We start from the raw sequence: 18,342 nt of genomic DNA, 5'->3' as shown, positions 1-18,342 counted from the left end.
AGTTTGGATGACCTCAAAAACATACGTCACCCAGCTGTCCTCAAAAACAAGACCCCAGTATGACCAAATTAAAACATTGCCATCGGCAATTCAAAGTACACTGCATACGCATTACACTACTGTTGTGTGAGATCCCTCTTTTTTCTTTGGTTGCATTGGTGCATTATGGGTGATGGTTAGAGTATGGGATTCTGGGTAATGGTTAGAGTATAGAATCCTTGGAATTTCATTGGAGGAGGGCATCTCACTCTCTATGACATCACGTCTTTTCGGTTCGAGTGTGGAATCCTAGGTAATGGTTTGTGGTGTGGAATTTTGGGACGTGGTCTGTTCACCCGTTGTCGATGACATCACGTTGTATCTTTTGGTTAGAGCATGGAATTCTGGGATGTGTCCTGGTGCCATCACAGCGATGTGAGGTGAGCCTTTGGTTCGAGTGTGGCGTTATGGGTAATGATTAGAGAATGGAAATCTGGGAGGATATTTGGTGACATGTTGGGACCTTTGGCTCGATTGTGGAACTATTGGAGAATATTTGTCTATAGGTGACAGCAAGTTTTTCGATATCAGTGTGGTATTTCATTCCTAATTTGATTATGGGAATTTTTAGTTTAGTCAAGACCAGCGCCAGTAGATTTTTTTTCCCTTTACATTCACGTTTTCTTGTCAATAGGCATCAGTTGGACCTTTTCTAAAATAATTACTGGATATCGTGTGCCTACAAATGGTGGGCACACAATGTTTAACAAATGATAAGTTAAATTCACTATCGCCGACCATTTTTTTCATATTTGGGAAATGAACGGGAGTTCCCATCTGCAGATGTGATATCCACAAATCCAGTTTTGCTTTAAATGAGTTTACAGGGCCTATCATTTTAGCAAACATGTCTATCTTTTCCTTGCAACTCAAAATTTAAAGAATTCAATTTTTCCATGTCTGTAAGAAAACATAAATCCAACAGCCAGCAAGTCATTTAGTTCATCAAAATTTCATTTTTTGACATGAACATTTTTTTTATTTCTTCAATTAAGCTTAACAATCTTGTAAGGACTTTACCATTACTGAGCCAACATACTTCAGTATGCAGGATGAGATCAGGTTCTTTATCTTCAATATCTTGCAATAGAGCCTTGAAAAGTCGGTGCTGCTCGAATGGAGTTGATTATTTTTGTAAAAACTTTCATAACATGTCCAAAGGGCAGAATACAGTGGTAGGACATAACGGTTGGAAATGAATGATCTTTCTTGTAGAGCGCAATAAATCCATTGATATTGCCAACCGTTGCAGGAGCCCCATCAGTAGTTATCACAAACAGCTTGTGTAAAGGCTTATCTATCGACTTGGCATATATTCTGAATGTATTATAAATATATTCACCCGTTGTTCATCTTTTCATGGGTAATATTTTCAGATCTTCTTTTACAGTGAAGTTACTAAACACCATTCTCACCATAACTACTAACTGTGCTGTGTCTGATACATCTGTTGACTTGTCAAATTCTGAAGAGAACCAGTTACATATTTCCAAGTCACTTTTTAACTGGGTTTGTATGTCCATTGAAATTACATGTATTCTTCTTGTGATGGCGTTATTTGACAATTGTAAATCTTGTATTGCTGACATAATCTCAACGACTGTTACAAAATCCCTCAAATAAACAATCGGCACCAGTCAAAAATGCTTCTTTTAACAACTCGCAATCTTGGAATGGTTTTTCCTTCTTTGCGAAATGTGAGAAATTTTTAAAGAAGCAATGGCGGCATTTTTAGATGTTACCACATGTCTAGTGAAAACTGACTGTTGGGCAGACAGGTTCGATTTTAGTTGATTTATTTTTTTCGTTCTTATTTCATATTTAAGTGGATAATTCGTATTAAAAGTGGCATGCATTGTCTGGAAGTGACGTTCAACATATTTTTTTGGAATTGCAACGCTACTGTTGCACAACAAACAAACACAATTATCTTTAAAATTAACAAAACAACGTTTCCTCCCAGTCAGTGTTAAAATTATAGGTTCGTTGTCTTTTACTTGATTCACTCATTTTAGGATTAAAAATCAAAATATTTCAAAAATGACAAAACGCAGTTAAAATTATGCGCATATAACTAGCAACAGATAATGAACAACTTTGAATGTGCATCTACATTACGTTGTATGCGTTTAATACTCGTCATGTGTCATTAATGCATGCATCATATAGCATGCCATGAATTGTTGCGTGAGGTGTACGTCATTATTTCAAACTACTGCACACGGTTGAACAGCGGCAGGCACACACAAATTGGTTTATGGGTGCCATGGTGCCCGCGGGCATAGGGTTGGGAATGCCTGATCTTATATTTTAAAATTCCACGTACAAACTTTGAGGGGATATAGAGAACATCAAAATCAACCATATTCACATAGGAAAGCATGACCGGAAACGCCACCTGAAGGTACTAACAGGAACATAAAGATACATAAATAACACAAGGCAGTAAGTACTGTAATAAACTTTATTATGTATAACTGAACAGTTCAATAGTAGTTGGATGCATAATATGGTTTCACACCAGGTGCTCAAAGTTACAACCATTAGCAATGATGCATGCCTGACACCGACGATGTATTGATTGCCGTACATTTTGGAAAATACCAGGAGTTTCCCAGATATTAGCAGTGCCGATGGTGATTCTTGCCACGAGATCCATGGCTTTAAGCATCCTCCACAGAAAGAAATCAATGCTCGATAAATCAGGTGAGCATGGGGCCATGCAACGGGTCAACTATGCCAAATCCATCGAGCCCCAAAGGACCTGTCCAAATACTGACACATAGAAATGCCAAAATGGGCTGGAGCTCCGTTGTGTTGGAACCACATCCGCCAATGCAGTCATTGGAACATTGTTCAGTAAATCTGGCAGAACTTCCAAAAAGGTCTGATATTTCTGGGAGTCCAGTCAAGGTGTAACAGGTATGGGCCGACTAAATAGTCAGTGATGATACTTGCCCATACATTAATGGTGAAGCGTTCTTGTGCAGCATGTGATCGAACAGTGTGTGGGTTTTCATGGGTCCACATATGAGCATTGTGGTGATTGAAGACCCCTTCGCAAGTAAATGAAGCTTCATCCATGAACAAAACACAAGTTGGAAAATCCGTGTCTATGGCATTTTTCTGCAGAAACCACATGCGCGAATCCACATGTCAAAGATAATCTTTGGCAATCAGTAACTGGACCCGTTGCAGATGAAATGGATGTAAGGACTCAGAGTACAGGCACATGTGCTTGTCTCTGGATTATTGTCCATCGCATGTAACACCTCCTCTTCCATGGTGGGATTTCGTGTGGATCGTGGCTGCCCGCTGTCATGCCTGCGATCCATGAATAATCGATAGTCACACAAATTCTGATGCAAATGAGCAAACATCTGTTTGGGTACCTTTCACGATACATTCGTATAGCTGCTCATTCATTACTGTCAGCTAACCCAAAAACGAGGTGCATGTCTGCCATCTCAGTGTTCGTAAAACGATGCATGTTCTTCGTACAACGTCAAAAGCTTGAATGAGGAAGCCCCAATTGCTCACCTGGAGTGCTGGCAAACAGCACCATCTGTCAGTTTCCGGTCATGCTTTCCTACGCGAATATGGTTGATTTTGATGTTCTCTACCTCCCCTCAGTTTTTACGTGGAATTTTGAACCACACTGACATCTCCCATTGGGTTCTAGCTTTTCTCTCCATGCTTGAATCAAAAGACACAATGTGATGTCATCAACAACTGGGGTCAACAGGCCACAATCAAACCATTACCTAGAATTCCATACTCGAACCATTACTAAGGATGTTTTAGGTTCTAGCTTTTCGGAGAGAAAAGCTATCGATCAATGGCGGAATAATAAAAATATCATTTTACCAGCTGATAAAGGGAACGTCACTGTCATCCTAAATAGAACAGATTATCGTCTCAAGATCTATGAATTATTAGATTGTAATACTTACTCTGAACTTCCTAACCCTCATAAGAGAACTACATAACCAGACAAATAATCTTCTCAAATCCACCTCAGAATTACCTACCTATATATAGTGATAGGAATATCTACCTATCACTCTGCTCCCTTCATCCACTTATACCACGTTTATATGGCCTTCCAAAGATCCGCAAAGAAAACCCTCATCTCTGACCAATAGGTGAAGGCACTGATTCCCCTAGATATATAATCTCTTGAAATATCTCGCTTCCTCCTTGAAACATCTCACAGGCAAACTCCTTTTCATATATCAAGAACTTGGCTGATTTGGTCTCAAAGTTCAAGAACATCCAACTTAACGAAGCTGAAAGAATGATCAGCTTCGACATAGTTTCACTATTTACCAATGTTCCAACCAAGGAAGTCCTTAGTCTTTTAAAAAAACAAGTTATATAAAAAGATTTTCACCTTACATGTGCATTGTGTGGATTCAGGCTACTTATTATTTGAAGACAAGATCTACAAACAGAACAGTGGTTTGCCAATAGATAGTCTGTTGTGTCCAGTACTAGCCAACGTTTTTCTGGAAGATTTTGAGGAAAAAGCCATTTCCCCAACAACACTGAAACCCAAAATCTGGCTGCATTACATGGACAACATATTCTTAATTTGGGAGCACGGCCCAGAAAACTTACAAACCTTCCTGGATCGTTTAAACAATTTTCATCAAAATATAAACTTCACATCCAAACCAAAAGTTAATGGTGTTTTGGTTTTTCTAGATAAAAAACTTACTAGAACAATAGATGGTCTCAAGATTTCTATCTTTAGAAAGCCAACACACACCAATAGATACCTGCATGCTTCATCACACCACTAACCCCCTCAAAAATTAGGAATTATTTCCACACTAGCTCACTGGGTGAGATCCTTGTTGTCAGAAGAAGAGGAACTTCAACAAGAACTTAGTTACCTCAAAAGGACCTTCTTAAATAACAGCTACTCTCCTAAAAATATCCATAATTATCTTAGTGTACGTAATAAACATAGTAATGAGGATAACTCAAACCTCACAGCCTACATCTCCTTACCATATATAAGTTCTCTTCCCACTAAGCTAGCGAAAATCCTGAAGAAATTTAATGTTAAAATATATTTCTCTAACTTTCCAAAACTCCGATCTTGCCTCAACCTAAAGTAAAACAACCTTCTTCAGTTGCCAGTAAAGAAAATCATTTCAGTTGCAGTAAATCATATGGCCAGAAATAAAAGTCCATCTCTTCACCTAGAACACCAACGTGACATTTCTTATAACAGAACCCGTGCTAGTGCTCTATGCAGTCATGTTTTATTCTCTGCCAATACCAATGTTGAAGGACGACAACATCAAATAGACTGGAACTTAACTTCAAACATCCATAAATGCTCCAATGAATTAGAAAGACGTATCTTGGAATCCAAAGAAATAGCGCCTGACCCTACCCATCTAAACAGCAATCTCAGTTACAGCCTACCCAATTCACATATTGCTGTAATTCAGTTTTGGCGTACTCATGATACCATCGGACAAAGTGCTTTATGCCAGAACTAATACTCAGATTCAATTTCAATACAACTACTACTTGTTCTAAACTCTGTGTTTGTCTAAAGTACAATATATTTTTAAGATGTTGTTTTCTCCATGGGACTTTATTCACCTGATGAAGTTGGCATTTCCGATGAAACTAGTAGTGAAACCTTATTAAATCTCATATTTTTTCTCGGTGTTTAAGTCACTTAATAATTTTAAACATATGTCTATGTGTGTGTGCGCATATATATATATATATGTTGTTTTTAAAAATTGAATGACTAGAAACCAAGTGTGTGTGTACATACAATCATAACTCATCCAAATATTTTGATTTGTCTATAATCAACAAGTGCTTCTATATCATTTTTAAGATCTCAAAAGTTCATTAATTTTTTCTAATTAAATGTTAACTTTATTATAAATTCTAAGCAGAATAACTGAGCAAAAAAAAAAAAAAAGTGAGTGAATTCACTGTGACTTCAAAATTAGATGTACACATCAACAACACCAAAATTTGTTCATTTAAGTTTACAAATACACATTTTATTTCACTGAAATATTATTTACAATATTGTAATGATATAATATTGTAATAAGGTTTTTTCACATCACCATTGCCTGAGGGGTTTTTCTTGTCACATTTCACTGATGAGAAATGTCCGATTGGTTGTTTTTCATACTGCTTCCCATACAGGAATACATATTTCACAGCGTATAAGCATGAACAGTAGTATTAGAAAAACAATCAGCTGGCGTTTTAGCATGGGATCTTGATTTTCACCTGCAAAGAAAAAAATCTTGTCAGCAATGGAAAAGTTAGAATTACTATAATCCTAATATTAAGATTAATTTAAGATTACTATAATCCTAATACAGTAGGTAGTTTTGGCAGTATCAAAGCTTTACAGAAACATACAAAATTGCCACATGAAACCTAAAAAATTGGTTAGCAACACAGCATGCTTATGTGAGATAAACCCATTAGAAGAAAATTTAAACACAATCAAAACAAAGTCCCAACACTTTTACACACTTTTCAATTTGGTAGATCTGTCATGCCATGCAAAAGAGACTGGGGGAGCACGTTTCCTTCTTGTTTGCATTGATTGTTTTTCCCAATCTGTGTGGGTTCGAACACTGAAGAAGAAATTAGGAGATGCTGTTGTTAATACATTCATGTCTATTTTTAAAGAAGTGCCATGTTACATAAATATAAATCAAGGAAAGGAGATTTACAATATTATTTAACATTATTTAACCATAATGTTCATTTCTACATGACCAGGAGCAAAATGTAAGCACCAATTGCAGAAAGATTTATCAGAACATTGAAAACGAATTTCTACAAATAGATAATGTATACTAAAAGTAAAAGTTATACGAAGTATTGCCAATCCTTGTACATATTATAACCTCACTCCACATCACACAATCGGTATGGCTCCTTCGGAAGTTAACATTCCCAACGAAGAAAATGTTTGGAAATGTTTGGAAATATTTGTATGGAACCCAAGAGGAACCTACCAAACCAAAATTTCACTTAGGCAATAGCGTGGATTTAAGCAATGACACCGATAAATTTAGAAAAGGGTTTGGGGGGACCTGGATACAAGAACTGTTCGCTATTGCACAAGTTATTAAAAGAAACCCAGTAGCATAGAGTTCGTGGTCGGGATGGAGAGATGGTGGAGGGAACTTTCTATGAACCCCAAAAGCAAAAGGCTGATATAGCCAATGAACTTCCTGAAGACGTGTATCTAATTGAATGAGTATTTAAGCAGTGAAAGCTTCAGTATTTTGTTAAATGGCTTGGTTATCCCTCTGTATAATTCTTGGATTCGTAGCAAAGATGTTTTACTTAACCCTTCCCAGTAACGTCAGTATGAAGATGTTTCATAGCATGCAAAATTTCCTACTAACTTGCCAAAATTCATCTTCCAGGAGAATTTAATAACATCAATTCCAGTTATGATGAGTTTCGTATGATACAGGGGAGGAGTCAATATCACTGATAACAACACAGGAAATAATGTTTTCGAAAAGTCTAAAGAAGGATTTTACAAAGTGTGCAAGATTCTCCATGGTAGTTACAAATCACCCTCTGAACTTCAAGTATGTTTGATGTGAGTTCTGTGATTACTGGAAAAAAGAACCCAAACATTTCTCTGACAGTTCCAAAAGAGTGTAACCTTTTGTTTCCCAAGAAGTCCCCAGGGTTTGGCCTTCTACTGGGTTTTAATCAGATTGGTGTAAGGCTGAATGGCACAATCATTGGGAAATATCTGATTGATATAAAGAGGAGTGTAGCCACATATTTTGTTTATTCGGATTTAATCCAAGAGCAGATGGTTGGATTAAATGGATAAAAATCAGGGTTGATCACCCTGATTATTATCCATTACAAAAACAAGCATTTCAGTCAATTAGCATTGAAATTTGTACTGAACTGTTTCATTTTCGTGGTGGTAAGCCAATAGTTAAATTACACTTCCACCAAGTGAAGGATGACTGATTATCTCATATACTACACACTGCAGGCAGATGGGGCTCAAGTATTTGCAAGGCAACCAAAAAGCATGGGTGTGGATTAGGTAGCATTTTCAGAAGTGCCTTCTCCTTTTTTAAGTCCACTTTTAAAATCAGCAGCTCAAACTGTCAGTTGTCAAGCCTTAAAAGCCAGTCAGCAAATGATAGGAGATGTATTGGATGGGGTACCTTTATGTCACACCTTCATATATAGAGCATCAGAAGCTGGGAAAATGATTGTAAATATTTTAAACACGTGATTCATTTTCTAATAAGTGAATTCAATAAAGGAACAATGATACTGCCTAATAATGGGAACAGTGCTCCACCATGCTGTAACACCAGTTTTCTTCAAGTAGTGAATGGGACTGATTTGCTGATGAATGCTCTTATAATTTTATTTATTTTTCAAAAGTGCATCACAAAATGCACCTTTGTGATGAGTAACATTTATTTTCTAAAAGAGTTCCCCAAAATCGGGTGATTATTTAGCTGAATATTGTCAGATATATTTTTGTAGATTTTGCAGAGCGTCGTGATTTCGTAGAAGGTGCATTGTTTTAGAGCATCATTTGCCTGTTTGGGAGAGAAATGAGATAAGCCTATCATTTGAGTCAATCAACCATTCTAGCATATACAGAACATTGGGTTCTTCTCCAGGTAAAATTCGTGAATGCAATAAATTATCCAGTGTTTCTGTCTAAAGTCTAAAATTAAATATAAGTGGGGTTCCAGGGTAGCATCTTCATAAATGTCTACTAGTACTCCTGATCGCCTTAGAAACACTTGAGCAGTAAGATGAGAAATTTGTAATGAGTCTCGGAGATTTTTAAATAAAATAATGACACTAGAGGGAGGAGTTTGAGGTCACAAAATCTTATTTTCTACTCGGACAGGTTTGGTATTTTAAAGAGAATCATGACCAACCCACCAAAACTATAAAAATGCCCGTATAGTGAAGCATCAGTAGAAGAGATATTATTTTCACTTCCAGAATGTGGATGTAAAATTTGTGTGTGTGTGTATGTGGGAGGGGTCCCTGCTACCTCCAGACACCACTGCCTGAGGGTTGTACATTCTCTTCGTCCTGTGTTTCTGATAAATCAACTTCTAAAATTAGTGGAGCATGGTTGTAAACAACACCATCAGCATCAATAGTGAATTATGTATGATCTCTAATAAAAAAAATAAATTACATTCTGGATTTTGAGGATCTCTTTTAGAAAATAAATGTTACTCATCACAAAGGTGCATTTTGCAATATTCTACACTACATAATCCATTCTCAGACAATTTTTACTATTCAACCCCCTCTAACAAAATATATATATATATAATGACTTGTAGACATTTCTGTTAACACAAAACAGTTTGAAACAAGTTTTGTTTTGTTTGTTTTTGTTGCAAAAAGCACCTTATACATTACCATATATTAATAACTTTCAGACATTAAAAGTTGTTAATGTAGCCCATGTTGAAAGTTGCTGAAGTACTCTAATGATTAACCTTGTGAAAAATTATTCATTAGAATTGAGCTTACTATATCATACGAGCTGTGGTCAGTTGAAATTTCAAATATCATATAAAGTAACTGCAATCAACAAATATTCCCTGAAAAGGCGGTATATGATTTTAAAAAAATAAAATAAAATAAATAAATAAATAAAAAAAAGCTAAACTGAAATTAATATTTTTCAAGTGACCGTTGCTATGCTTAATCTACACAAAAATATTCACTTACCTCCAGAATGATTCATCTTGGAACTAACGAAATTCTGAATGCAATAGAGATCCCAAATGCTCGAAATCCCCTGTAACCAAATATAAAGAAAGAATCAACACCAATGGGATAACGGATAACACATGACATCCAATAAGCACAGTGCCCACCGGTCACGTGTGATCAAGTTCCAGAGGTTGGTACACATACCCTACTGTTAGCAATTTGTTCATATACTCTAAAACCAGAACTGATAACAAACTCAATCAGAATGACAATGTCATTAGCACCACAGAAGAATGACACATACACGTCAAAAGAGGACATTAATGTTTAGACACTGTTGACTTTACCCTCATAAAGATAACACAATAGTCTAAATTCTAAATGTTTGGAACTCATAACAGAGAATTTAACATGAACGGTATACTACCAGAGCTAATATTCAGTTGAAATAATAATAATAACTATTTATTTGTGTTGGAAAAATACATAACATAATAAGGATAAAAAATAAAGAAAACAATACGAATACTGAGGAAAAAAATATGAAATTTCAGAAACGACTAGCATATGGATGAACAGTTTCTTTATGATGAAGACTCAACTTTATTTTCTAAAGAAATTTGTATTTCAGATGGACTTATTGTAAGATATGCCATGACAAAACCACCTTGTACGTGGAATGCACTACCTGAAAAAGTTATAAAGCAGAATTCTTGGTTAATTAAATACAACTACCAACTGAAATGGGATATTGGTTCTCTTTCTCTGGACAAACTAAGAGATTCGATAAAACAAATATCAAATATTGCTCGCCATAGGTAGAGAAAAATTGAAAATTTTATCAAAATTATTAGGCTGACCTGTTCTTGATTTAATCGATTGTCCTAAATGTGAAGACATAGTCTGTACTTACTCATGTTACTGGAAACATAAACAAAGATTTTGTGCAAATATATGTATTAGTTTTTGTTTTTTTTTTAAAAATGTATTCATTCATTTTATTACAGTAAAAATTACTGGACGTCATTGATGAATAAGATTCATCCCGATGATACCACAAAGTAGAATAACATCAGTTCAAGGTCACATCCAGAAGCATGCGAAAATATGCCTGAGTCATTTATGTAAATGTTACATTTTGAAACACACGGACATGGTAAACAATCCTATAAGGAACAAGACATTTTCAGGTACATTTTCAGTTTACTGCAATTGTTCATTAAAGCCAAAAACCATCTTATGTTGTGTGTCTAGTAAATTAATATAATGTGTGAGCCCCAAAAACCTTTCAATTTTTCTTTCTTCAAGAAAATAGAGCATGACAAAACCCATAGCTCTTAAATGATGGAAACCGATTGTTATTTTGGAAGATACATACATTGTGATGTGGTTGTCGAGAAATACATGGGAGAAAATACGTCAAAGGTGAATATCCTGGGATACTTGCAGAGAAGAGTAGATCATGAATTGGACATTGGAGATTGTAATATTCTCAAATGCCAAGATGGTTAACTAATCATTGATGAAACAGATGGTGTAAGTAAAGATTTTTCCTATTAGCTGTGAAGTAGCTGAGCAATTTTCACCAAAAATGTATGACATTGATAATCATTTACTATTTCTGGAAACTGAATTACTAGCTATCATAATCATGGGAAAGATTATAGCTCATCTCAACTCTTCGAAGGTTAAATTAGACTTTCAGGACTTTATACAATTAGATAATTTTTTATTTTGGGACATTTACAAATATATGAAGACTGCTTGTGTATATTTAGTGACAAAGGAATACTTAGAATCATTAACAAGGCATCGTGTAGTGTCCAGACTAACACTGTATCAGATGTATGGAACTGTGCTTCCTATGATATCCATTCTTAAGATTCTGCTGTGTGACCAGCTACTTTGATGTACTGTAACCCCCCCCCCCAAAAAAAAAACTAAGTAATGAACAGTTTTATTATTAATTAACTTAATGGAAAATATTAAGAGTGCAAACTCAATCTTGTGAAATATTTCTAGGTAACTACATGTAATTACAAATTTTTGCTCAGTGAATATACTTGTAAATATTTTTTTTTTATTATCCCATGGTATTATTACATTAGAGCATAGAGGTCAAGTTCATGTATTTTATACAGCACCTTTTCTGGGTTGTTATAGAGTTCACATTTGGAAACATTCATACAGTTTAGCATATGCATTGGTGATTCTTCCTCGATGTTACAGATTTTGCAGGTGGGGAAGACTTTTATGCCACTGTTAAACTTGATTGGTCTTGTGTGGCCGGTCTTGAGGCGAGATATCATGGTAGTGGCACTGCGATTAAACTTGGAGTTGATGGTAGCTCCTAGATTTTCTGCTAAGTACCAGTGGTGAGTCATGTCCTGAAGAACTGTTCTTTTTATGTTTTCTTTTTGCACAGTTTTAAAAAGATCGAAATCTGTGGTATCACTTGATGATGCAGCCATTTTTGCTACTTCAAATGCAGTTTTGTTTCCCTTTAATCCCACATGGGATGGGATCCATTGGAAGATTATTTTGGAATCCTTATGTAGTTTGTTTATGTTTTTTTGCTATGTCTCTAAGTATTTCTTGATGGCTAGTGTAGCGGTTCTTAATAGCTTGAAGGGCTGCTAAGGAATCTGTGAAAAACATAAACTCCTTCGGGTTTTGTTTGTCCAAATATTGCAGTGCTGTGTTAATGGCTATTAATTCTGCATGACATGAGTTGCATCCAATACTGTTAGCTGTTTTTAGTTCTATATTATGAGAGCCATAGATCAATATGCTACTCCCAGAATTGCCATTTGGATTTTTGGAGCCATCTGTGTAGATCTTTATTGAGTCAGGTTCATATTTCATTATTTCTGAAAGGGCTAATGATCACAAGATTTGAGGGTTTTCTAGGCTTTTTTTCTCACGTTTCCCTATTTCAGAGTTGATAACTATATTTTTCCTGTCTTGAGTTGGAGGAAATGCTGGGTTGTCGCCTATTTTATTTGGACAATCCAAGGGAATTTTATTTTCTATGATTTCATGCATTGTTGATTTTTTCTTTATTCTGTAAATAATATTTCAGTCAAATAAAATATGTATTTGAAAACTTAAATGAGCAAATTTTGGTGTCAATGTGTTCTCCATATTTAAGTAAGACCATGTCTAATTTTGAAGTCACAGTGAATTTGCACACAATTAATTTTTATTTTTTTTTTGCTCAGTTATTCTGCTTAGAATTTGTAATAAAGTTAACATTTAATTAGAAAAAATAATGAAGTTTTAAAATCTTAAAAATGACACAAACACTTGTTGATTATAGACAAATTAAATTTAGATGAGTTATATACAGGTAACCGTATAATGCAGATGTCAGGTTCAACAAAAATGCCACGTTATATAAATCGCATTATGAGAGACTCAGGTCACATAGAAAAAGTAGGGCTGGGTTCCGAAACCTTTTTTTTTTTAAAGATTATATAAACAATGACATATCCAACAAAATATATTTTTATTTAATTCAGGTAATTCATGTAAGTTAAGAAAACAAACTATGAAACAAATACATAGTATAAAATTATAAAAAATTATAAATTGTACATAAACTTCATTGCACATAATACATAAATGTTTTAGGCAAAATAAAATGAAACATATTTTAATCTTCACCACTCTCTTCTAAACTAACATTTCGTAGATGTTCTTTATTTACGAGTGTTGTGATCGTAATCACTTGAAATCTCTTGGACATCATTTGTATAATTCTCATTGCATGCTTTGGCTGGTTTAGTTATCAAGAAGTCAGAAATCAGACCTTGCTTAAAACTATTTTTTATTAAGTTCATAATACAGAGCTAAACAAATATCCAATTGTGTCGTGAATTTTCCGGACTGCTCCATTAAAAGATCATTATCCATAAAATAACTTTCTTGTCAAGTCCAATCCTTCTACTAATTTCTTTAAAATGAATTCTTTAATGGATTCATCACAATCAGAATCTTTGGAAGAACTTTCCCTGACATTTGGTTCGACATCAACTATTGAGCATGTCTAAGTACATATTTCCATCAATTTCTTTTTCAAGAAAGAAAGGGCCAATCACTCGATCATGCATTAGTCCACACCACAAACTGAGTTTTGGACTAGCTCGAATGTGTTCTGTTATGGCATGTGGGTTTCAGTTCCCCAGAGCCATACATTGTGTCTGTTGACTACTCCACTCATATGAAATGTTGCCTCATCAGAAAAACAAACATGCTGCAAAAATTCATTATTCTCATCCATGTGGTTTGAAATGAGGTTAGAAAATTCTTCAAGCCTTGGACAATCATCTAGCTTTATCTCCTGGAGAATTTGGACTTTGTACACAAATAATTTCAAACGTTTGAGTACCACTTTGTGTACTGTACTCCTTGGCATTTGAAGTTCTAGTCAAGCTTTTCTGATTTCTGCAGTGACCAGGTGAAGGCAGTTTGAACTGCCTCAACTGTCTCCTCGGAAACCGATGATCTGCCACTGCTTGTACCATTATGAACTGAACCTGTTTCTAAAAACTTTGTCTTCCATGACTTAATGAGTTCAACAATCAGGTGGGTTTTTTCCATAGTGTGTCCTAAACATTCACTGCACTGTAACTGGAGATTTTGTTTCTGCTAGCCACAGAACACATTGAGCTTTTTCCGTACTGAAGTCATTTGTAAAGAAAATCAGCAGCAGCGCTCCTGGTGGGAAAAGCAGTATACTCAAGATACCAGTATGGAAACTTTATTAGTGCCAAAGTTTACTGCAACAAAATTTATTCAGTTAGTTTCATTGTTAAAATATCATAGCCAGTTGAAATGAGGGTAATGATTTGTGGATGCCCTGTGTGTGTGTGTGTGCATGAGAGAGAGAGAGAGAGAGAGAGAGAGAGAGATGCTGAAATATGAAACTGATATTGTTGTTAGTTATTATCTGGAAAAGTAATGTCTTAGTAAGGTAGTGTAATGTCTAGGATTTGTTACAGTCAGAAGTCAATTGTTGGTATATGTTGATGGAAGAAAAGAGGGGTACTATTTTAACACTCAAGAGCAGTTGTAGCCATCAGCCTGTTTTGAAATGCGTTTAGTTTTTTCATTAAGTATTGCAAGTAAGGGATCAAGTTATTTAGTATATAGGAATAGACTGACCTAGCGACTTGAAGATCATTTTCCTGGTATCTGAAGGTAATGTCTCATAAGTAATGCATTTTAATGAGTAATATGTGCAGTTATTATATATATATATATATATTTGTATGCGTATATTTATAATTAATATGCATGTTTGATCACATATTGTACTTAAAAGTTCAGTCCAAAAATATTTGAGCTATTTAACTTCCTGGATAGTCAGCAATGACAGGTTATTGTTTTCTTTGGATGATATGAAGTATAACATTTCACTGATACATGTTAGAGATCTGTACCCATCCAAGGTTTCTAAATATTATTAGTCGAGTTATGTTGCTATTTATTATGATAGAATTGCGCATGATTATAATGAAGTCTGATTGTAAATGTTATAAGGCTAGTGGTGGGTATTTGTGTATTGATATGAGTAGTGTGTCTTCTGCATACTGGTAGATGTGACTGTATAGCTGTAGGTTGGATAGATCATTTACAGAAATATTGAAAAGGTATGGTAATAGGATTGTCCATTGTTGAATGCCAAGTAATTTCAGTTCTGTTATTGTAAGGATTTATTGTTGTAATGTTGATTCTGTTTTTTAGAAATCTTTCGAACTACATGTGGAATTTTTCTTCTATGCCTACTGATTCGAGTTTTTTAAAAGAATTGTGTACTCAACAGTGCAAAATCTTTAGAGAATTGAAGACCAAGTGCCAATACCAAGTGGTTTTTCTATAAGGATGAGTTTATTATATCAGAAAGATCTTCCAATAAGATATTAGTTCCTTTATTTTTACGAAATCCGTATTGAGTGTTCAATATTGTATTCCTCTAGTCATGTGGACATTTTATCATTCAGTATTCTTTCCATGATCTTTTCTATTACTCTCAGTGGGTATATCAGCCTGTGATTGTTAATTTCATCGGATATTCCTTTTTTGTGTAGTGGAGTCATCACTGCTGTTCTTAGATCTGGTGATATTTTACATTTCTGAAAAATGATGTTTAATATTTTGAGTAATTCGTGATACAGCGGAGTAGTAGTGGAGTTTGATATATCTGAGATAATCATATCAAAATTTCTTTGTTTTATGTAGAAGCAAAAAATTCTTATTTTCTGTGTCTGAATAGTGTTGGTGTTTGTTTTTTTAAGATTGGATATAGTTCATCAGAGATTTGTAATTTTTCCTTGAATGCATTATTAAATTTGTCCATTAGTTGCTTCTTATTTAAACACTCTTTGACAAGGATAACAATTGTTGAAGCAAGGGGAGGTGGTGGCTTTATTAAGTGTTTCATTTATTGTTGCCATGTTCCTATAATTTTTACTTTATTTTATTTAATTTTATTGGTGTAATAATTTTATTTAATTCGGCATATTTCTGATTATAGCTTGTTTAGCTATTCTGTATATTTGCTTTTCAAGCTCTGTTTACAGGATGTTTTTAGCTGGTGCCACAATTTTTTTTTTGTTTATTTGTATAAAAATTCTTCAATTTTTATCTCTAGTTTTGCTAGCTCTAACCTTATTTCATTATTTTCTTTCTTCTGCTGTGTTTGTGTTTCCATATGTGATTTTATATTTCATTTCTTTCACTGAGTTTAGGAATTCTTGCATGCTTTCTCTATTAAATTTTAAAAATTCTTCATAAGTCACAAATTGATTTTTCAATTCTTGTTTATGCATTTTGAAGATTTCTTTTGCTGTTGACCACTTACATTCTCCAATAAGGAATCTTATTATGTTTAATTCCTTATTAGATATTTCTGTATATTAGGTGTTTTCTGGAAGGGTAACTTTTATTCAGTGAGTTATTGGCATTGGTTTGGATTTTAATCTCTTTTGCTGGTTTCGTACTTTCTCTGCAGGAGTTCCAGCACCACTAAGACTGACCTTTTAGGGATTTCTCTTTTCATATATTCTCAGATACCACAGAGTAAATGAAGTGCACGCCACTGCAGCCAAGACATTACATGTAGTCACCATTAATTATTATTACTGACTACTCTATGGAGTCCTCAGTCATCAAGGGAGGACATAAACATGATGCGAAGCACTATCCAACATTTGAACAGTATCTGTCTTACATTGCTTTGAACTCATTCACAGCCATGGCCACCACAACAAACCCTGGCAACTTATTTTACTCATTCACCTCTCTACAAGTAACAAATCTAGTTCTAGTACCATTGCTATCTAACATTTCTTTCTTTTCTTTTTTGTAGTTCCAGCTTATATGATCTCTCACCAATTGATCGCATTGTGGTCATAGTAGTTAGACACAAATTGTCCGATGCATTTACTAGATCTAGTACTCTAAAACTCCCAGTGTATTCCATCACATGCAATTATTCCTTGGTAACTGCATAAATGCCATTTCTTTCTCCCAAATATCTTCTCCTTCCAATCTTGGTATGTCTCGTGTATCACTCCACCTAATCCGGGCTGTATTCCTCATTACAATCAACTGTTCATTGTTTATATCCGTCATATTATTATTCTTTCGATTAACAGTTTTGCCCTCTCTCTCTCGTCTGTCACAGGGGTTAACTGTCACAATCATGTGACAGTTAACCCCTATTTATGCAGGTTCGTTCTTTTCACAGCGGCTGCATATCCAACTCATTGAACTCTCTCCCCCTTTGGGTGCAGTTTATTGGCTATCATCAATAACACTTCTAATCCCATTTTTTTCATATTATTCAAATTGAATTCATATTCAAAATTAATATTATAAGGAAATGATTCTAAAAGAAAGCACCATAGTTGAATGAAAATCAGTAAACCATACCTGAAGTTAGTTGTTTCTTAGTCCTTATATGCAAGAGAAGCCTCTGTCCTGCAGGATTGGAACGTCTGGTTGAAGGTCACTTAGGCGGTCCCTTCCAAGGTTACCGCTTTCGTTGTATGGAGAATATCACAAAGGAGCGTTGATCCACAAGAATGGAAGGACAACATTAATAAAATCACAAGTTTTCAGTTAAATTTTCAGTGTTTTTGTATAAAAAGTTGACGTTGCTTACCTTAAGTTACTATCCGAAGTTCATACTGTAATGAAATTAAATAAAAGTGTTAATAATCCATATAAAAATTGCAAAATTAGCAAGGAGCACAAAACTCAAAGAAACGTCCACAGACAACGACTCTTCACAGTGGAGCAAAGCGACACCTGTGAACAGACGTGTGGAATAATATTAAAATAAATAAATAAATAAATAATATTTGTTTTGATATATAGACAAGGTTTATTATCATACAGAGTATTTTCGTATTTTCAGTAAAAATTTATATTTTCTATAGAGAACAAAGATTCTATTCTGAATGCAGAGTGCAATATATATATATATATATATATATATATATATATATATATATATATATATATATATATATATATATATATATA

The 18,342-nt window shown here is 34.6% G+C and overlaps 1 protein-coding gene across 6 annotated transcripts in view; it reads right to left on the bottom strand.

The window, feature by feature from the left end:
* LOC150096427 (uncharacterized) overlaps window positions 1-18,064 on the bottom strand; it is a 46,600-nt gene extending 28,536 nt beyond the window's left edge. For 2 of the 6 annotated variants that reach the window (XM_090408958.1, XM_090408959.1), the window contains exons 1-3: window positions 17,728-18,062; window positions 9,805-9,874; window positions 6,150-6,318 (exon numbers count right to left, since the gene is read on the bottom strand). The gene's annotated coding sequence lies outside the window, so the exon portion shown is untranslated. Of the gene's footprint in view, window positions 1-6,149; window positions 6,319-9,804; window positions 9,875-17,727 lie in introns of all 6 variants that reach the window. The other 4 variants (XM_090408961.1, XM_090408963.1, XM_090408962.1 and 1 more) reach the window with 3 other exon arrangements.
* Between the last annotated feature and the right edge of the window lie 278 nt (window positions 18,065-18,342).

The sequence above is a fragment of the Typopeltis vanoorti genome, chromosome 19 (assembly GCF_054136105.1).
Source record: "Typopeltis vanoorti isolate ZY-2024b chromosome 19, IOZ_Tvanoo_1.0, whole genome shotgun sequence".
In the NCBI taxonomy this organism is placed as follows: domain Eukaryota; kingdom Metazoa; phylum Arthropoda; class Arachnida; order Uropygi; family Thelyphonidae; genus Typopeltis; species Typopeltis vanoorti.
Note: the sequence above shows the minus strand (reverse complement) of the source record. Positions and strands in the feature narration are given on the sequence as shown.